General features: G+C 34.6%; 1 long non-coding RNA gene across 1 annotated transcript in view; it reads left to right on the top strand.

Moving 5' to 3' along the window:
* The window catches only part of LOC110255496 (uncharacterized), a 714,189-nt gene that overhangs the window by 552,299 nt on the left and 138,441 nt on the right, over positions 1-23,449 (top strand). The gene's annotated exons all lie outside the window — the stretch shown is intronic.

Below are 23,449 nucleotides of genomic sequence, written 5' to 3'. Positions count from 1 at the left end.
AAACTAACTTACTATACTATGATATTACATTATGTACTATGGTAAAGGCATGTAGAAATTATTTTAGTAGCTCATAGTAGGAAGTGATTATTTTCTCTGAGGAAGTCTAGAAAGGCTTCCTAGAGGTGGCACCAATTCAATAAGATGTGAAATATTAATATAAGTTCACCATTTATAGAAGTGAGATGATGAAGTAGCATGTGAGAAGGCATATGCAGAGTTGTGAAATAGTATGTCATGATTGATGAAGGAAAATTAATTCTTTATGATGGTAATATTGGGAAGCAGGGATCAAAAGAATTTGCATGGCTTTTAAACATTGCTGATAATTTAAGACCAGTTCCTTCAGAGAATTTGAATCCATTGAAGGTTTTTAAGTAGGATTATTAAATCTTATTTTAGAAAGATAAAATGTGGAGCAGTCTAAAACTAGTATTATTTATTACAAGCACTTAAATAAGTGGCATTAAATGGTTTAATGGAAAGATTAAAGGCTGTTTATTTATATAGACATGTTCATGTACTATCACAACCATTTATCACCTTTACTTTTTACCTTTAGAAACAGTTTTCCCTCCCTTTTGTAAAATGGTGATAGTATATCTAACCTTCATGAGAGCTGGAAAAAATTCACACAGTATTAGGTACACGGTAGGTGTTCAATAAACATTTTACCATCAATGGCTTTTATTCATTGGATTGTTATAAAGATAAAAAATATAGACTTTGTCTCCTTATACTCCTAGCATAAGCTCTTACCCATATGAAACACAATTTTTCATTTCCCTTTCTCTTATTTTTAAACTGAAATAAGAGATTTTTGATGGTTATGTTCATAAGAAAAAGCAAAAATTAATAACGCAATTTGAAAGTGCCATAAGGAAGTCTTGGGGATTGAGTAATGTGATTGGAAAAAACAAAGTGACATAATAAAGTTTTGTGATATCCAAACAAAAAAATTAATGGTTTTCAAATGAAATGCTGACATCTATGTATAGAACTAAAATATAAAATGATTTCAGATATGGGAGAGAGAAGTGGTCTATAAGTGTGGTCATGGAAGGATGCACATGATATAGTTTTGAGAGTACAAAACAAAAGTTTATATTATTACATGAATAAAATACATTTGAAAGATATATGCCAAACTGTTAATATCATTTCTGTGATGATGCGTCACTTTCAATTTTGTTTTTATATTGTTCTGCATTCTTTGCATTTTTTTATAGTCGTAGGCTTGTATTGAATTTTTATTATAAATACAAAGTTGGTAATAAAAATATACATACACAGAGCTATTTATTTTACACTAAGATAGTATGCCAAAGATAGCATTAAAGAACACAACATCAATTCTTTTTACAAAGGGATTCAGCTCACAAAAATGCAAAGGGGAAGTGGTAGCTTTGCCTCAATGAAGATAAGGCTGACATTGAGAAAGTCCAGGGGAGGGTAATTGAAGAGACATGTGGAGCCATGTCTCCATTCATTTGTGGTTACTACTACCAACATTGCTGCCTTACAAGGATAGCAGGGGCAATATATGAGGCTTACAATGAAATAAAGATAGGTTTCCTGCTTTATTCTGATACAGTGGGTCAGTGACCGAAGTGATAGATAGTATAAAATTAAACTTCAAGACACGGCACTTATACTTGCACAGGATATGTGCTCAGAAACTCCAGCTAGAGTTAAAGCTTTCATTATTTTCAAATGATAAATTGGCAGTTTAAAATTATGAAATGGATTAACATGGAGTCATACGTAGTCTCATTCTAAGTTGCACAAAAGAATGTTGGCAATGTTAAAGGGAAAAATGCTATTTTTTTATGTGGATGAGAATTATGATCTTCTCTTTTTTAAATGTTTGTACATGTTGTGTTTTCAGCTTAGAAAAGTCCAAGGCTCAGAGGGAACATTTGGAAAAACACAAAATAAATAAAATTACCTGCTGATCCAGGATATCATGTTTAATTTCTATTTATTCTCAATTGAATCTTGTCTTTCTAAGATCAACTATAACACTCTATCTGCCAGATCCTATAGCCCCTATTTCTTCCTGTTTTAAATTTGACTGCATGCATACACATTAATAAAAAATAGTATAAAGTAGCAACAATAGTTTAAAATCGCTCTTTTGTCCATCATCTTATAACTATACTTGTCACTATTTTGATTTCTTGCCTTCCCACACTTTTCTTTTTCACTTTTATTTGTACTATACTATATACAGATCCTATAAGCACAAGCATTTTACATGTAACTTAAGCCATGTAGTGTATTTTAATAGTAGCAAAATGTATCTATGTTTTTGTAATACATACTACATCATTCTAAAGCTGAATATTTAGGGGGGTTTTTGGTGTTTAAATAGTATAAAATTGCTATGATCAACATTTTTGCATGATTTTTTCTCTCTATATGTAATTGTTTCCTTAAGCTAGATGAGTTAGCCTTCTCAGCCATGCTATCAATAATCAATAATAATATTTATAATAAGTAAATCCCTGACACCACTCACCCTGACCCAAACCAGAGAGATGCCTATTAGTGGTAGGTCAACTCTAAGTCAATACAACTGAATTTGGAGTATCTGCCAGCTGAATTTTATTTTTGGTTTCATACATGAAATCACCATTTGTTTTTCCATAGCATAGAATCCTTATTTACAGCTTTATTGATGTATAATTGACAAGATTATCATATAATCTTAATGCTTATAGTGTTCTGTTACTTCTTGACCTTCATGTAAGGGTCTTAGTGTATCCTAGTTGCAATGCTCTGAAATATAATTATATCAGTCAAGATAGGCTAGGTTATATCATGGTAAACAAAATGAATATCCTAGTGGTTTTTAAAACACAACTTTATTTCCATTTACCCTACATATTCACTGCTAGTGGAAAGGGCATGGAAAAGGACATCTTTGGAGTTGGAGAAGCTTGCAGGGGCATTAAAATTTTAGCTCCTCTTGGAATCAAATTAGGAGAAAGTGTTCTTACTGTACTATATGAAGAAACCAAAATGCATGAATCCAGAAAACAAACTACTAATGATGTTCCAATGACACTTAAGTTTTCATATGCTGAAGGAAGTTTAAATTTATGCAACCCTATTTCGAAAGCAACTGGGTTGTATATGTTAAGAGCTTCAAAGTAATTATCTCAATAACTGAGTGATTCTTTTTCTTGGGCTTTAAAATAGAAATTTTAACCTGTATGACTGGTGGATCTGTTGTTTTACTAAAATAGCTACAACTGTGATATGTTGTTTTGGACTTTTTGTTGGTTCGTTTGGAAAATTTATTTAAATTGTGTGATTTAAAGTATACGTACTATTTGAAATTTACTTGGGAGGAGGCGTGTAGAGGACCCTCAAAGCAGCAGACAGTTATTGTGGTAGATTATGTTATTATTCACAAACGTCCCCTTCCTTTCCCTGAGAAAGGATTATACTGTCTGTCTTACACATGCAGGCTTGGCCAAATAATGTGCTTTCATCAATTGACTGAATGCAGAAGTGATATGCATTGCCAGTGGGCAGCAGCTTTAAGTCCTTTCTACAATGATGACTGGCAGAGGTCCAGACTGAGGCTTTTCCATCAAGCTGACTTAGCAGAGCTTCCTATTACATTTAGAATAAATCCAAAATCCTAATCATGGCCTACAAATCTATATATGACCTGGCTCCTGTCTACCTCCAAACATCATCTTTTACTCTCTGAACTCTATTCCAGACCCTCAGACTTCTGTGCTGCTCTCATTCTCCAAGCATTCAACATTTCATATCCATTTTTTTCCTTCCCCTCCCCATGGAACATGGCTTTCCCCTCCGTATATTTTTCTGAGGAAAACACAGAGGGCTTCCCTGATCATAGGTCAAATTCTGCAAACTTTTCTTCTTTATCTCCCTACTTTTTTTATTTCTCTAAAACCATTTGTGTTTATACTTTAAATTTTTTTTTCCTCCTTTACTGCCTGGATTTTCACTGCTGTGTTCTCAGTGCTTAAAAAAGTACCTGACGGATAGCATCTGTTCAATAAATATGTGCAGGTTAATTTAACAAATGTTATAACTTATTATAGGACCATGTTTCTCTTTTTTGAATAAATGGTTTGTTATCTGCTATGATAAATTTTCATAAATATCCAAGCAGAAAATAAATTAACTCCTTGAAATATATACTTAAAAACCAGGAAAGCAGAACATATGAAGATAGCAACAACACTAGTATACCTATCACAATAGATATTTTACCTATTTCATCTGGTATTATAAAAGAAAGAGAATAAAGTATATGTAATGGTAGAGCAAGATGAAAAATCTGTGGTGAAAAGCATAGATTGAATGCAAACACTTAATAGCTATCAGGCATGCCTACTTTCTAATGTTCCATTAACTTGCAGGTAAAATGAAAATATACAGATTATCTTGAAGATTAAAGTAGAACTCTATGTATTTATTTATTACTCTTGTATCTGTCATATTGGAAGTACTCAATGCATATTATCTGTTTTATATTACCTTTAATAAATATACTTTAAATTGGTATATAACACATCACTATTTTGAAGTAGATTATCAATCATAAACATTTTCCAAATCAAATGTTTATTTAATAATGAAAAAGTATGCCTTACATTAGATATACACTTAAAAATTTTGACCATTATAGAATAAAACTCTCTATATAAGTCTCCATATAAGAAATTCCTTAGAGTGTCAAGCATTGGTGAGTTGGTTTTTTTTGTACTTCATTTTTTTATCAAAAGAACATAAATATGTTTGATTTATATTGAAATAGCTACTAGATCATGCATAAAAAGTAATACTTCACTTTCTTTCCTGCATAAAATCCAACTCTTTTAGAATTATCCAGTATATCATTGAATCACATAAATGTTACTTGAAGTACTCATGACAAGATGTTAAGTACAGTTTACACCTTCTCCCACAAATACATTAAAAAAATGTACATGTAGAATGATTCACACAGAACATCTAGTGTATGTTGTCAGAAGACCTTAAATATCTAAAAAGGGCAAGAAACCCTCCGCATAGCTGGGTAGAATCAAAGGAACAGAGAGAGAGAACAGAAGAAAAGGGGAGAGAAGAGAGGAGGGAAAAAATGAATCAGGACAGGACTGGCACTCCTGAGAGGGAGCAGTGAAAGAGGAGAGGAAGCCACACTCTGGGAGGCCACCTAAATAACAGGGAGATAAGCTGAGCTGAAGAGGTAATATCACAGTCTCAGAGAAAAGCACAGCAGCCAGACTGAGGAGGGCAAATCAGAGAGAGAGCTGCAGAGATCTTCAGTGCCTCCACCCTCGGACACCATGGCCTGAGATGAGCAAGCAGGGGCTGGGGACTGAGATTCAAGTTCCAGAGGTCTGTTCTGAGGTGAAGATTAGTGTGGGCTATGTGGAGACAGCCTGAGGTGCTAGGGAGTAGGGCACCATGGGCTAGGAGAGCAGAGCACCACAGCTGAGGGCACACAGGAGGAGGCCTGCATCTGCAGAAGAAGTGGGGTGCCATTGTTGGGGAGAGCAAGAGAAGGAGGGGTAGGACTGCCATAGGAATATCTTCCTCTGCACATGTGTGCACTATCAAAATTCCATATTTTTCACTGTACTAGAACAAATAATTTAAAAATGTGTATAGAAACATAAAATACCCCAAATAGCAAAAACATCTTGAGAAAGAAGAACAGAACTGGAGGAATCAGGTTCCCTGTCTTTAGACTATACTACAAACTTACATTAATCTAAACAGTATGGTATTTCCAGAATAATAGACAATATATCAATGGAATAAAACAGCCCAGAAATAAACCCACACATTCCTGCCCAATTAATATATGACATAGGAGGCAAAAATATACAATAGAAAAAATACATTCTTTTTTATCTTAAAAAAAACCCTCACTGATTGTAGAATACATTTCTTCCCACAAAATATACAAAGTTGATTATAACAAAAGTATACATAATGAAAAGTAAACTATATTAAAAAGTGAAATTTCAGGAGTATGATCAAATTAAAAGCAGTCAAAAGTGAGTTTAAAAGGAGAATGTGGGGGATGCAAATTTTCCTTAGCAGATACTCCCATTCTCACTCTGAATAACACAAAATACTTATTTGAACCCTTTATAAATACCCAATTGTCCTTTCATGTAGCCCAATCTGTCATGTAAAGAATGCTGTTATTACTTGGTAGGTTAGTTAATTATATCAATATTTCTCCTAAGTAAGTATTATAATAATACTAATTTGTTATCTTTACACTCTCCCCATCAAAGCTGTACTATACCAGAAAGAGAGAGCTATATGCCAACTGTTCTCCTCAAAATTTAAATGTCTTCTTTAGAAAAGTAAGTCTCCCCTATCACAGAATTTGCTAGCATTCCCCCAAATCCACTCCCCACTTTTTCCTTAGTAATAGCATCCTCAATATTTAGCTGAGCACATAGAGCCTGAGATACCATATACTCTAGCCACCTTTTCAGCTAAAGTTTGGCCATGCGACTAAGTTATGGCCAAGGGCTCCTGGGAAGTGCTCTTAACTGAGGGGGGCCCCCTCCACCCTTCCTTTCTCTTTCCTGCCTTCTGGAACACAGACATGATGACACAACTTTGAGCGGTTACTTTATATCTGAAATGGATCTGGGTTAAGAATAATGCAGCAATAATGTAGAAGGATTCAGAGTCCTTGATGATGTCTTGAATTTAGCATGCCAACCCTGTACTCCTACTTCCAAATAGCTTTTATGTAAAAAAAAAAATTTATTATTTTGAATCTTTATCAGTTGTAGCCAGATCTAATTTTAACTGATAAATCTGCACCCATGGGATTTTCTATTATATTAATAAATAAAGTAATTACTGTCAGACTACTTAACCTTGAAATGACAGCAATGAAAACAACGAAAGTATCAAAACTGTAGATAGATAGTTAACTGCTTAACTGGAATAGAATTAGGGTGATCCAAACTACTACTGATTAACTACAAATATAAAATTAAAACAAACCCAAGGTCATAATTACCTTTAAAAACATTTATTTGTGCAGTTTTCTAAATTCCATTTCATGGAAGAGAAAGCAAAAATATCAGAATATATGGTTCAGTGATAAACACCTTTCCCCCTGCAGTTGTAAGCACATTAGATGACACTCGATGTGGAAGCAGACACTTCAGGGAAGAGGAATCAACTGTGAGAATAATGTTGCAAGGGATTTATGTGTGACTGTTATTCAAGATCCAAGGGGCTAAGCCCAGCTAACAACTACAGAGCTAAGATCCTGTTGCCACAGGGGAAGTATGTTCTTTAAGGATGTTCATCTAAAAACAGATGAAACAGATCTAGAGCAGCATTTTGCTCTTAGACAAGAGCACTGGCGGGAACTGAACAGGAAAATAGGACCCAATCAGCCAGCTGGTTGGGATAAAGGGCAGAAGAGGCAAACTCAAAACTTAAAAATTTAGCAAAGAATCAAGGTGGTAGGCAGAGCTATTTTAGGGAAATGGAAGACCATGACCAAATTATTGGGAAGAATCAAAGGAACGAATAAAAATAAACCATAAAACAAAACAAATCACTGTGCTTTCAAGCAGCTACTAAGGTATTTGACTGCCTGAAACAGAGTTAATGAAAAGGGAAAAGATATGGAGTGAGCTCTGAGGTCACTAAGAAGCTTGGGGTCTGCATCCTAGGAGATGGAGAGTCATACCTACGGTCTGCCTTTGCCATATGCTTAAATGGATCACTAACAGTACAGAAGAGGATGGCTTAAGTGAGAACTAGTTTGGATTTATCCTTTTGGGATACAGAGGCCATAGAGGGAAACACTGAGGTCTTCAGCCAGGGAAGAAGATGTAAAAAGGAAGAGGAATGATCTTTTTCAAGGCATAATTAGATGTCAAAATCAGAACCTGGAGATCTGAGCGTGGGAAGAGGAAGAATGGTGTGAAAAAGGCCTCTCACTGTAAGAAGTCATGGCTCTAGTTTGGTGGTTTTGCAGATGGTATTGCCATAACTAGAATTAAATGTAGAAATATTAGAGGGAGATTTCCCATTGTGGCTCAGTGGAAACGAATCTGACTAGCATCCATGAGGACACATGTTCGATTCCTGGCTTTGCTCAGTGGGTTAAGGATCCAGCACTGCTGTGAACTGTGGTTTAGGTCACATAATCAGCTCGAATCTGGCGTTGCTCTGACTGTGGTGTAGACCAGCAGCTACAGATCCGACTCAGCCCCTAACCTGGGGACCACCATATGCCACAGGTGTGGCCCTGAAAAGACAAAAAAAATACTGGAGAAAACTCAGATTTAGGGGAAAACAACATGTTCTGGGTTTGGAAGTTCCTGTTTGAAGTACTTGTTGGACATCCAGGTGGACAGAGGCACAGGAGTTTGTCTTTCTGAGTAAATCTCAGAAAAAAATTTTGAACTCCAGATATGCTAAACTCAAACCATAGCTCTGTGAGAAAAATCCCCCAAAATTTCATTTGACTAAAATGTGTAACACATTTTGTCAGGTTGATAAAAACAACATTTTTCAATTTGTCTTTATAATTATAACCCCCCCCCCCACAAAAATCAAGCTTATGCAGCTGGACCTCATGACCACATCCTGAAGTGACAAAACCTAAAATTATCCAGAGACCACATTTGCTGAGCCTACCTCTTACCCTGTAAGGACTATTACATGAAGGAAAGAGACTACAAAATTCCCAGACAGGATCACTGGTCTAAAGTAGCCTTTTTTTTTTTTTTTTTTTTTAATGCTTTTAGGCATATAAAAGTCCTGAGAAGGCTCATGATATTCTAAGGTATGTAAAGACAGTTCAAAAATACAAACTTATGAGTTAAAATAGCTAAGGAAAATATAAATCATGTGTATTATATTGGGAACTATAAGTACTATTTTCATAAGCCTTTAATACCCATGTATAGCCTTGTACTTAGGAAATTTAGAGCTAGAGTTTCAAACTAAACTACTCACAGGTTGCACAACCACAGAAGACCCCTGATCCTATTTGAGGAATTGAAATCAATTCTAATCTGCAAATAAAGCCAATATTTAAAAAAATAAAATCTCTGGGTCGGGAAATGTTGCCAATTTCTGAATTGCTTAGTTCCAATAGGCTTGTGTCCCCAGGGACTAGGAAGGACAGTCTTGTGCACATCATTTCATTTTATGCTACTGCTTGTTAGCATTTGTTTTTGCTTCTTCTGCATTTCAATCCCATTTCTGCCAAAAAATTAATCCCCCAGCTTGTCCTTAGAAGGTTTCTTTCCAGAGATGGGGTCATATCACAAACTGAGATAGGGAAGGAAGCCAAATGGCATCCACCTTGGCTTACTCTTTGTGGAAGAGTTTTCTAGATATTTACCTGGGATTGGCCTCCTCTGCCAGGAATTAAGCCAGATCCCTTTAGGCTATAAAGTAAACTGGACCTCACTTTTACTTGGGCAGCATTTTAAGTTTTTGTTAATCATTCTTTTAATTTTTTTTAAGTACTGCAGTTCTTTTGAAGTTTTGACTATACTTTATGTTTATAATCTAAGTTCAAAATAAGTAAATAATAAAACCAAGGTTTTGAATTTTAAAAAGTAGTAGATTTTTTTTTTTTTTCCCAGAACTGACTCTGCCTCTAGCTGAGTGACCCTGGGCAAGTCATTACATTTTCCCCTCTTTCTTCCTCGTAAGCTGAGTGGTGATTTTTAACATGCCTTTGTAGCTATCAAACTCTATGATTGTTTCTTATATAATGAAACAAATAATATGTAAATCAAAATTTTACCCAGTACTGCAATGACCCTTTGTAAAAGATTCTAATTTCCTTTGAAGGTGTTTCCCTCTTTCATAAAATACCCTCTAGCACCTGCAATAAAAGGCAGGCACTATTACTGCATTTCTCTGTTTCAGAAAATATTCTGACCTTTTTCCCCTTTGGGCCCCTTTGAATTCTTACCACTACATATTTTCTCTATGGTTCCCGCTATGTCTGTATCACAAGGCTGTTGTACTTCTTTTTTTTGTCAGTAGCTATATCCATCTCCCCATCAAAGTTAAACACCCATGCTCAACTACCTCCTTACCCTACTAACTTTCAACTCCATAGTAATTACCATTACAAACAACTCATATTTTAGCCATTTGTTTTTGAAGGTGATGAGGCCATGCTCCTTCAGCTGATGCTTCACAGAGCTTTGGGCAAGGCCTGCTTGAAAAGCATTATGACCCCTGAATAGCTTCTTGCTCATATCCTGCCGAGATGATGGCAATGTTTTCTTGTTTAAATAAGGGTTTCCCCCTTTGCCTACTTTCATGGAAAATAGTTAAATATACATTAGACAGGATAATATGAAAGAGTCAAGCAGAATTAATATTGAAAATCTGCCCCTAAGTATGATCTTATTACCATTTATTTGAACACTTCCTTTTGTTTAAAATGAATATAGTTATAGAACCTGCCCATTTAACATTATAATGGTAATTAAATGTGATAAAACAGAGCCTGGCAAATAGAAAACACTGAATAAGCATTATCTATTGTTATTAGACCATCTCTAAGTATAATTAAAAACTTACCATGATAAAACATCTGTTAGTCTTATGTTAGCCAAAGAAATGTTTAAAATTTCATCTCTAAAAATAGCGTCTTCTCCATTTGAGAAGTTACATTATTCCAGTGATAGTAAATGTATAAACCTCTCTGAATCTACTAGAAGTGTCATAATATTCTTAGGAATGTAACAAAAAAGGGGCAAGACTTAAAATGTTAGGAACTTGGAAAACTGAATAAAGAAATAAGATGAAGGAAAAGGAACTCTCAATTTAGTTAAATAATTAGTAATGCAATGATGGAAGTGTTCATAAAGTAGAAAAAAATCAAATTGGCTGGGTTTAAGACTAAAACGATGTAGAAAGATTGAGGGAAGATGAGCAAAAAGTCAGTAAAATATTGCCATAGGCTCTGGAAGTTATTCACACTTCTGAGTTAACAATTTCAGGTTCCTGTTTTATGTTTGTCTCCCAAATTTGTCTATTTATAATCAGCGTATGGGCCAAATTTTATTTATTTGCTATTATAGTCCCAGCACATAGCTCTGTTATAGTAGTGATCAGTACATATGTTCTGACATAAAAGAAAAATGTATGACAGAGGCAAGCAGAAACTTCTCCCCAACTTAAAGAATTTGGAGTTGTTACTATTTTAATAGCAAACAAAATTTAGAAATTATAAAGTGATTGTGTCTGGGAATTGAATAAAAATAAAAGATCCTATAAATGGATAATTACTGATACATCTATTTAACAGATCTTTATCATGTAGTACTTAGCTGATACCAAAGATAAACATGTGAAGAATTTAAATCTATCCCATGTTCTCATGGAGCTTAAACCTAATAGGAGAGACTATGCCAATAATAATTTAATTAACTGAGATAAATGTTTTGAAATAGAAGTATATCATACTTTGAGATGTGTAACTGGGTCATAAGAGTGGGTGTGGGGACAGTTGGTGACATTAATCTGAAGAATGAAGTAGGCATTAGTCAGGCAAAAACTAGTGGGCGGGAGTTAATTCCAGGCAGAGAGAATAGCAGATGCAAAGGCTTTGAGGAAGTAAGGTATTTAGCCTCTTCCCAGAATGGAAAGAGTCTAATGTAGCTGAAATAGAGTGGATAAAAGGAAAAGAGGTGATGGATGAGCTAAATAGTGTAAGGCAGATCATATAGATGTTGGTGGGCCAATAGGTAAAAAGTGACTTTCTGGATTGTAGTTTGAGCAAATAAAATTGATGTGCCTTTTATTGAAAAGAAGATTGAAGGGAAAGGAGGGAGTGGTGTTTAGTTTTGGATTCATTCAGTTTAGACAGTGAGAGCACATCCAAGTAGTGATGTAAAGTGAACAGTTGAACTTATGTCTTTATGCCTCTATTTGTACCTCAGTTTTTTTCTTGTTGAGCAGTCTTGCTCAAGTTCCAGGCCAGTTTACCTGTATGACATAGGAAATATGCTAAAACTCTTGAAGAGTGAGAAGAGTGTTATAGTATTTTACAGAGCAACCTTAATGTATAAAGAACTTTGTGATTCCCTGTTGCATCACAGTTAAGATATAATCAAGGGGGGGCAGCAAATAAAAAAGGGATGGAGAAGATGAAAGAAAAAAAGGACACTGACTGTGGATGTAGATGATCTATATTCATAGTCTATGTTTGTTAATTTTAGGGTGACTCATTATACTTAGTGTTTACAAGTGGATTTGGGAAATTCGAATGGTTGTGACTAAGGAGGAAAGAGGCTAATAAAGAATAATGTTTTAGATATTTTTGTTGACTTTACTTTCAGGGACATGTAAATCCTCCAAAAAATTTCCCAGCTCCCCTCCAGGAGTTTTTTTTGTTTTGTTTTGTTTTTTTGGTTTTTTTTCCTTTTTGTCTTTCTTTTTCATTTTCTTTTATAAACTGTACTTATCTTATTCCCCTCTTTGTTTCCCCACTTCCAGAACTGGATATTTCAGCAGATAAGGTGATATTATGAGGGCTAGTAAGAAAGAAAAATAGGCTGTTTTGTCTTTTTTTTTAATTGTTTTGAGTAATACTATCACCTTCATATTTTTATATTTTCAATTTTGCTTTTATACTAATTATAAGAGAAGTAGATTTTATACACGTCTAGAAATATACACCTAAACTCCTCCTAAGTGTGACATTTTACTCAATAATATTTTACTGAATTTTACCCAAATAGAGTATAAAAAGGCAAAAAAAAAGATTGATATAGGAAATTTTTCCAAATGAGATGATCACTAGGATATTTTTTTTAAAAAAATTACTGTACATTATAAAATACAATAGAAATCTCAAACTGTATAATTACTACTGCCTCTCATTCATAAATATGTAAATCAAGTTTTCCTAAACTTCATTTAGCAGACCTCTAGTGCTAAAATTATAACTATTGCCTTCAAAATTTTAAGGGGTTTTCTAGTACAGTAAAAATAAAGCTATGCCATACTTTAAGAATCCAACTGCAGTGGCTCAGGTCACTGTTTAAGTGCAGATTCAATTCCCAGCCTGGTACAGTGGGTTAAAGGATCCAGAATTGCTGTAGCTACAGTGTAGGTTACACCTATGGCTTGGATTCTTTCCCTGGCCTGGGAACTTCTGTATGCCACAGGTATGACCATAACAAAAAAATAAATAAAACTATGCCATACCATACACTTTTGTGGAAGTTCAAAGTACATATGAACATCCAAAAGCCCTTGACAATTCTGCAGCAAAGTTACTTATATAAGCCATCCCAGTATATCTAAAACTTAATCAAGCCTCAGACATTTTGTTCTCAGCTTTTAATGTCCTGCATAATGGCTGTCTGTGATAGATCAGTTTGAGTAAACTTACCTAAGTCATTGACCAGATATTTCCTATTCTAGGAAATGTTCATAAAAAGAGGTTCTGAGTTCTCTTACTCATCTTTAGAATTAGGGTGTTCTACCTGATACCTAAACTGACAGAAATGTGAATCTTATTTTCCCCAAATTCCTACTTTCTTAATCCAAAAGACGTATTTATTTTGTCCCAGAATGACTCTTTGAATGAGCAAAGAAAGATGTTAAATCATATGTTCACCTTCTCTCCTCTACTTTAAATAAAGAGCCTTAATAAAAACCAAAAATCCTTATCTGCCTTTTCCCTGCTTCATTTCATTGCACTCTATTACCAGAGTAGATTTCTCTCAGTTAAGAAAATTCATCAGATGAAATCTTTTGCTAATTGAGTAACAATATTATGAAACTTCTCAATGCACAACAGATGGCATATTTGCACATAAGTAATGAGTAGCCTATTGTTGACTCAGAAATTTTTTGCAATAGTTGACAGGAACTTTTTTCCCTAAAAGTTATGACATCAAGGCTTCATAAAAGAAAATCAAAAGGAACATTTTCATCAACTTAGTCAAAATTAGCTTAGGTTGTATAAAGTAAATATCTGTAGCCATTAGTAAACTAAAATTAGCTTTCCATTTTTATTTTTAATAACTATTTATAAATGTAAATGTAAAAAGCTCTTAAAGGTAATAATCCTTCTTTCTTCAAGCTATATGTTCTAGTGAGTGAAATACAATACACAATTTAAAATAATCCTGCTTACTAATTCAAATCCAAATCATGCAATTAAATATAAAATCCCCAAATTTTTAACCATCAGTGAGAATTGCACACAACACTGCAAATCTCTGGGTAGCACTGATAAGCCTTCAAAAAGAGGATAGATTATAGAATATTAATAATTATAAAATACATCATAGGCATTATTATGTATAAACACTGTGCAAAATAAAGAATATACAGATATTAATAACAAGACTTTGCAGATGACTCCAAGAAATTCAAACTGAATGGAGGTAAATTGCATATAAAAACAAAGCAGAATATGCCAGCTGGCTTTTCAGCACAAACTTTGCAAACCAGAAGAGAGTGAGAAAATACATATAAATGATGAAAGGTAAAACCTCAAACCAAGAATACTGTACCAAGAAAAGCTATAATTCAGATTTGAAGGAGAAATAAAGAGGACCTCAGATAGTAAAAAACCAAAAGAATTCAGCTGCATTAAACTGGCTTTATAGCAATGTTAAAGGGATTTCCCTAAGGGGAAAAGAAAAGACGAAAGCTAGAAACATCAAAATAATGAAACGTGTCACTGGTAAAGGCAAATATATAGTAAAAGTCGATATCAATCAGTTATAAAACTAGTAGTGAGGCTAAAACCAAAAGTAATAAAATTATATATATCTGCAATAAGTATTTAAGGGATAAACAAAACAAAATATGTAAAATATGATGTTAAAATCATTAAATATGGGTGGAGATAGTAAAAATACAGCATGTTACAATGCCTTTAAAATTGGGGTCATCAAATTAAAATAATATTTATCTATCTATCTGACTATATATCAGCCTCATAATAACCACAAATCAAAAATTCATAATAGATACACAAAAAGAGAAAGTAATCAAGATTTAGCACTAAATATAGTCAAATCAAAAGGGAAGTAGACAAAAGAAGAAGAAAGACACAAAAAAGAACTACAGACTAGCCCCCAAATGATGAACAAAATGGAAATAAATATATACATATCAATAATTACTTTAAATGTGAATGGACTAAATGCTCAAATCAAGACATAGAGTGGCTGAATGGAAAAAAAAGCAAGATCCATATATATGCTATCTACAAGAGACTCACTTCAGATCTAAAGTCACATACCAACTGAAAGTGAGAGGATGGAAAATGTACTCTAAGCCCATGGAAATGAAAAACTGGATTAACAACATTTATATCAGACAAAATAGACTGTAAAACAAAGATTGTAATAAGACAAAAAGGACATTACATAATGACAAAGGAACCAATCTAACAAGGGATATAAAAATTATAAACAAGGTAGAAAATCAATAAAGAGATATTTGCTTTAAATGACATGTTAGATCAAATGAAAATACCAGCTATATAGAGAAAATTCCATTCAAAAGCAGCAGAAGTGCACATAGAATATTCCCAAGGATATATCACATGCTAGAGCACAAAACAAGTCTCAATAAATTTAAGAAGTTGACATTATATTATCTTTTCTGACCACAACACTATGAGACTAGAAATAAACTGAAGAAAAATTGCAAAAGAAACCCAAATATGTGGAATAAACAATGTTAAGATATAAACAGTGGATCAGAGAAGATATTAAAAAATAAATGGAGAAAGCAAAAACAAAAAGACAATAATTCAAAATCTTTGACACAGCAAAAGCATTTCTAAAACTAGAGTTTATACTGATACAAGCCTACCTCAGGAAACAAGAAAAACCTCAGATAAACACCCTAAACTTACACCTAAAAGAACTAGAAAAAGAACAAACAAAACCCACAATTAGTAGAAGGAAAGAAAATATAAAGATCAGAGAAGAAATAAATGAAATAGAAAGTAAAAACATAGAAAAGATCAATGAAACTAAGGGCTCATTCTTTGAAATGATAAACAAAACCAATTAACCTCTAACATGATTCATCAAGAAAAACAGAAAGAAGACTCAAATCAATAAATTTAGAACGGAAAAAAGAATAAGTTAAAACTGACACTAAATAAACACAAAGGATCATAAGAGATTACTAGGAACAATTATATGCCAATAAACTGATAACCTAGGGAAAAAAAAGACAATATCTCAAATTGAATCAGGAAGAAATAGAAAATACTAACAGACCAATTAACAGTAATGACTTTGAATCAGTAATAAACAAATTCCCAGCAAACAAATATCCAGAACCAGATGGCTTCACTGGTGAAGTCTACCATTTAAAGAACTAAAACTCATCCTCCTCAAACTATTCCAAAAAATTGAAAGAGAAACTAACATTTCTGAAGTCATTCTATGACCAGTACCCCTCTGATACCAAAACCAACAATGATACCACGAAAAAAGAAAATTACAAGCTGGTATCATGGATGAACATAGATACAAAAATCCTCAACAAAATTTTAGCAAATTGAAATCAACACTCTATTAAAAGGATTATATACCATGATGAAGTGAGATTTATCCCAGGGACACAAGAATGGTTCAATATCCATAAATCAGTCAATAAGACACATATATTAACAAACTAAAAATAAAAAAATTATATAATCATCTCAACACATGGAGAACAGGCTTTGAAAATTTCAACATTTATAATAAGAACTCTTAACGAAGCAGATATAGGGCAACATACCTCAACGTGATAAAAGCCATATATGACAAACCTACAGCCAACATCATACTCAATGGTGAAAAGCTGAAAATTTTCTCTAAGATTATGAGTAAGGCAAGGATGCCTACTCTGCCACTTTTACTCAACATAGTATTGAAAGTTGTAGGCACAGCACAAAGGAAAAGAAATAAAAGGAATCCAAATTGGAAAGGAAGAATAAAATTGTAACTTTTTGCAGAGGACATGATATTATATGGAGAAAATCCTAAAGATACCACCAAATACTATCTGAATTAATCAGTTAATTTAGAGCAGGATCAAGGTGGCAGAGGGGTAATACGTGGTGCTCACCTTCTCCCACAAACACATCAAAAAAAAATTTACATGTAGAATGATCTACACAGAACATCTACTGAATGCTGGCAGAAGACCTTAACCCGCCAAAAAGGCCAAGAAATCCTGTACATAGCTGGGTAGAACAATGGGGGCGGGGGGAGGATGAGAGAGAGAGAGAAGAGGATAAAAAGGAATCAGGACAGGAAAAGCACTCCTGAGAGGAAGCTGTGAAAGAAGAAAAGAACCCACACCCTGGGAAGACATCTAACTAATTGGGACATCAGCTGAGACAGAAAGATCTCAAAGTCTCAGAGCAAAGGACAGCAGATGGACAGAGGAGGGCAAAGCAGAGAGAGAACTGAACAAGCCATTGGTACCATTGCCCCAAGCAGCACCATGGTCTGAGATGCTTGAGCAGAAGCTGGGTGTTCAGACTTGGGCTCCAGAGGTCAGTTCCAGGGAGAATAAGGGGTTGGCTGTGTGGAAGCAGCCTCAGGGGGGAGTAAGCAGTGTACCATTGGCTTTGGATTGGAGCACCACAGTCAAGGGAACCCATAAGGAGAACTGGGCCTGCAGTAGTAGCAAGGTGCCATTGTTAGGGAGGACAAGAGAAGGAGGAGCGGGACTTCAATAGCAATATCTTTCTCTGTGTAGGTGCAGACTCGGTTATGGGGTGCCCCTTGCATACGTTACAGGAAGCAGGGTAAAATGGCCACAGCCATCTCAGAGTCCACAGGCCCACCACCACTGGGGGTCTGTGAACAGGCAACACCTGTGGCCTCAGTCACCTCAGGCATCTGTGCAAAGGAGGGCATTGCAACCATGTGCCCCCATTGTTCTCACTCACCTGGAAATGCACATGCCCTGATGCTGTACTACCAAAGGCTCTGGGCAGTGCCTACACTTGCCCAGGGCCCTGCAACCAGGCACTGGCTATAGGCCCTGCACATGGCCTCCATTTCTCTAGCAGTATGTGCAGGCTGTACACCAGCACATGGATAACAGCCTACACACACTGAGGAAAGAGCAAGCATTCAAACCAAAAGCAGTACACACACACACACACACACAAAATAGAAAGCCCTCGCAAACTACCCAGGGGTGCTCTGGCATATAAATACTCCCCCCAAGACCACAGTAGTTGGTTTCCCTAAATAAGAAAAATATAAGCAATTAAAAACTCAGGAACCATTCCCAGTTTAAAGAACAGTAGAATTCCCATGAAGCAGCAAACAATGAAACAGACCTCTTCAGTCTAACAAACACAGAGTTCAAAAAGGAGATAATGAAAATACTGAAGGAATTAACAGCAAATATAAATGAATTAAGTGTGGATATGAACAGTAATGTTGATTACTTTAGAAAGGAACCAGAAAATATAAGGAGGAGCCAAGAAAAATTAGAAAATTTATTTACAGAGATTCAAGCTGAGTTAAAGGCACTGAAGAACAGAATGTATAATGCACGGGAATGAATACGTTACTTGGAAGTTAAAATAAAGGAAATCAACCAGTTAGAACGGCAGATAGAAAACCAAATGGAAAAAAAAAAATGAAAGCAATATGAGAGATCTATGGGATAATAAAAAGAGGGCCAATCTACACAGAATAGGGATTCCAGAAGGAGAAGTAAAAGAAAAGTGATTGAAAATATATTTAAAGAAATTATGGCTGAAAACTTTCCAAATCTAAGGGGAATAGATAACAAGACACAAGAAATACAGAGGGCCCCAAGCAAGTTGAACCCAAACAGACCCACACCAAGAAATATTATAATGAAAATGGCAAGAATCCTCTATTAAATAAAATGGCAAATGGTTAAAGATAAGGAAAGGATTCTAAAGGCAACAAGAGAAAAACAGAGTTATTTATAAGGGAACCCCCTAGTGCTATCAGCTGATTTCTCTACAGAAACACTACAGGCTAGAAGAGAGGGGAAAGATATATTCAAATTTCTAAAAGGGAAAAAATTTGTAGCCTAGAACTTGCTTGCTCTACCCAGCAAGAATATAATTTAAAATAGAAGGAGAAATAAAGAATTTCTCCAACAAACAAAAATTAAAAGAACACAGCAATATTAAACCCATTCTAAAAGAAATACTTAAAGGCCCTCTCTAAATAGGAAAGAAGTGAGAATATATAGGATGAAGGAAAACTCAGTCAGAAAGTAATCACTTATGGAATACTACTCAGCCATAAAAAAGAATGAAATAATGCCATTTGCAGCAACATGGATGGAACTAGAGACTCTCATACTGAGTGAATTAAGTCAGAAAGAGAAAGACAAATACCATATGATATCACTTATATCTGGAATCTAATGTATGGCACAAATGAACCTTTCCACAGAAAATAAAAGCATGGACTTGCAGAATAGACTTGTGGTTGCCAAGGGGGAGGGGGAGGAAGTGGGGTGGTGGGAGAGCTTGGGGTTAATAGATACAAACTATTGACTTTGGAATGGATTAGCAATAGATCCTGCTGTGTAGCACTGGCAACTAAGTCTAGTCACTTATGATGGAGCATGATAATGTGCAAAAATAGTATATGTACATGTATGAGTAACTGGGTCACCATGCTGTACAGTAGAAAAAAAATTGTATTGGGGAAATAACTATTAAAAAAATAATAAAATAAATAAATAATAAAGAAATCACTCAAATAAGCCAGTATACAGATCTAAAAGAAAAAGAAAAAAAAAACAAACTATTGTAAAAGTGATGATAAACATGAAGAACAGCAAAAGGATAAACATGAAGTCATTAAAAAAAGGACTTCAAAATTATAAAATGTTGGGAAGGAAATTAAGAAAATCTAGACTTTTTTTTTAATTATGTGTTTGCCCCATATGACTATCAGGCTAGAGTAAGCAGATAAAGGAAATGGTTAACATACTTGAAAAAACAAGGAAACCACAAATCAAAACAAAAGAACACATTCACAGAAACTAAAAAGAAAAGGACACAAGCATAAAATGATATCTTCCAACAAAAAAAGTAAAAAATAAAGGAGAAACAGAATCAACTGGAAAATAAGGTTGAAAATGGTAATAAATACATATTTATCAATAATTATCTTAAATGTCCATGGACTGAATGCTTCAATCAAAAGACATAGAGTGGCAGCCTGGATTAATAAAACAAGAGCCTACAATATGCTGCCTACAAGAGGTTCACCTTAGGGCAAAGGAATCATATAAATTGAAAGTGAGGGGATGGAAAGAGATATTTCATATGAATAGAAAAGACAGGAAAGCAGGACTTGCCATAATCATATCAGACAAAAGAGACTTTAAAGTGAAGGCTGTGTAGAAAGATGAAGGACACTATTTAATGATAAAATGATCCATTAAAGATGAGGATATTACACTTGTCAATATATATGCCCCTGATATAGGAGCACTCAAATACGTACAACAAATACTAACAGACATAGAAGAAATTGATGGGAATACAATGATATTAGGAGATTTTAGCACCCCTCTCACATCAATGGACATATCCTCTAGACAGAAAAATCAATAAGGCAACAGAGATCCTAATAGAAGAATTAGAATTAATTGATATTTTTAGGACATTACATACAAAAGAAAAGATTATACATTCTTTTCAAGTGCACATGGAATATTCTCAAGGATTGACCACATACTGGGGCACAAAACTAACCTCAACAAATTTAAGATTATATAAGTTATTTCAAGCATCTTCTCTGACCACAATGGCCTGAAACTAGAAATCAACTGCAGCAAAAGAAATGAGAATAAAACTGGCTACATGGAGAATAAACAACATGCTACTAGAAAAAAGCATTTGGTCAATTAGGAAATCAAAAGGAAAATTTAAAAATACCTCAATATAAATGATAATGAAAAGACAACCATTCAAAATCTATGGCATGCTGCAAAAGCAGTTCTTAGAGGGAATTTCATGGCAATATATGCCTTATTCAAAAGAGAAGAAAAATCTCAAATAAACAACTTAATCTACCACCTAAAAGAATTAGAAAAAGAACAAACAAAACCTCAAATCAGAATAAGGAAGGAAATCATAAAGATCAAAGAGGAAATCAAAATAAAATAGAGATTCAAAAAAAAAAAAAAGAAAAATCAATAAAACCAAAAGCTGGTTCTTTGAAAGGGTAAACAAAATTACAAACCTCTGACCAGATTCACTAAGAAGATAGAAAGAACTCAAAATAAGAAAAGGAAAAGGAGAAATCTCAATCTCACTTCTGGACCTATATCCAGACAAACCTTTCATTCAAAAAGATACATGCACTCCTATGTTCATAGCAGCACTGTTCACAATATCCAAGACATGGAAACAACCTAAATGTCCATTGATAGATAAATGGATTAAGAAGATGTGGTACATATACACAATGGAATACTACTCAGCCATAAGAGGAACAAAATAATGCCATTTTCAGTAACATGGATGGGACCAGAGATTCAGAAAGAAAAAGACAAATAGCATATGATATCACTTTTATGTGGAATCTAAAATATGGCACAAATGAACCTATCTACAGAACAGAAAGTCATGGACATAGACAACAGATTTGTGGTTGCCAAGGTGGAGGCGGAGTGAATGGGATGGACTGGGAGATTGTGGTTAGTAGATGCAAACCATTGCATTTGGAGTGACAAGTCATGAGGTACCACTGTGTAGCACAGGGAACTATATCCAGTCACTTGTGATGGAACATGATGGAGAATAATGTGAGAAAAAGAATGTATATATATGTGTATTACTGGGTCACTTTGCTGTACAGCAAAAATTGTCAGAAGATAGTAAATCAACTATAATAAATTTCAGAAAATAAAATCAAAGCTGGCAAAAAAAAATTAAAAATAGAAAACTGTTCTCCAAAAAACAAATAAATGTATTTAGTATAGTTGCAGGATATGAAATTAACAAATAATTCTAAAAATTGTATGGAAATATGAGTTCCCATCATGGTGCAGCAGAAACTAATCCAACTAGGAACTGTGAGGTTGTGGGTTTGATCCCTGGCCTCACTCAGTGGGTCAAGGATCTGGCATTGCCATGAGCTGTGATGTAGGTTGCAGTCGCAGCTCAGAGCTGGCATTGCTGTGGCTGTGGTGTAGGCCAGTAGCTATAGCTCTGATTAGACCCCTAGCCTGGGAACCTCCACATCCCATGTGTGTGGCTCTAAAAAGCAAAAGAAAAAAAAATTTATGGAAACACAAAAGACCCCAAATAGCCAAAACCATCTTAAAAAAGAAAAAGCTGGAAATATAGTACTCCCTGATTTCAAACTATACTACAAAGTAATATTAATTGAAACAGTATGGTACTGGTAAAAAGCAGACACATATATCCACTGGTTCAGAATAGATACCCAATAATTGAATGCACATTTATACAGTCAATTAATCTATGGCAACAGAGTTATGAAAATAAAGCGATGAGTGTTCAGCAATATTTGGGAGAGATAAGACTCTAAAGTTATTTTGGAGTTAGATTATGTTAGATTGATTGGTTTTGTTTTGTTTGATAGTGTTGACTTTTTAAAAGCACAAGAATCCATACAATCTGTAATCTCAGGCTTTTTTTTAATTATGTAAAAAGTGAAAATGTCTTTCCTTTGTCAGTATTTTCTGTCTTTCTTAGTTGTGCTTTAGACAATAACATGTTTACCATAATATTATAAACTTTTCCCAAATTACCTTAAATATATTTTTATCTTGAAGTTACTTTTATTTATTTATTTATTTATTTAATTTTTTTTTTTTTTGGTCTTTTTGCCATTTCTTGGGCTGCTCCCACGGCATATGGAGGTTCCCAGGCTAGGGGTCTAATCGGAGCTGTAGCCACTAGCCTACGCCAGAGCCACAGCAACGCGGGATCCGAGCCGCGTCTGCAACCTACACCACAGCTCACGGCAATGCTGGATCGTTAACCCACTGAGCAAGGGCAGGGACCAACCCGCAACCTCATGGTTCCTAGTAGGATTCGTTAACCAGTGCACCACGACAGGAACTCTGAAGTTACTTTTAAAGTCAGCTTTCTTAAACAACACGTCTAGGATTGTGTAGATTAAGGATGGTTGCTGTGAAGGAAAATAATGAAATAGAATGGCAATAAAACTTCTGGACTAAAAACATGAGGGAAATACAAACCAAGGTGATTCTATTCAGGATATTGGAAAATGGTAACTGATTAAAACCTTATGATCTAAGTATAAATTAATAAACTATATTAAGGAGTCAGCAGAAATATTGCCCAGATATTTATACAGTTTCATCTCTCACTCCATTGAGGATCTTGTTCAAATGTTATCTCTTAAGGAATTTACCTGGACTATTCCACTTAATATAA

The sequence above is a fragment of the Sus scrofa genome, chromosome 9, assembly GCF_054392235.1.
Source record: "Sus scrofa isolate SSC_HxYL_T2T_F1_AM1 chromosome 9, Sscrofa_HxYL_maternal_Yorkshire_Landrace_v2.0, whole genome shotgun sequence".
NCBI classification, from domain to species: Eukaryota; Metazoa; Chordata; class Mammalia; order Artiodactyla; family Suidae; genus Sus; species Sus scrofa.
Note: the sequence above shows the minus strand (reverse complement) of the source record. Positions and strands in the feature narration are given on the sequence as shown.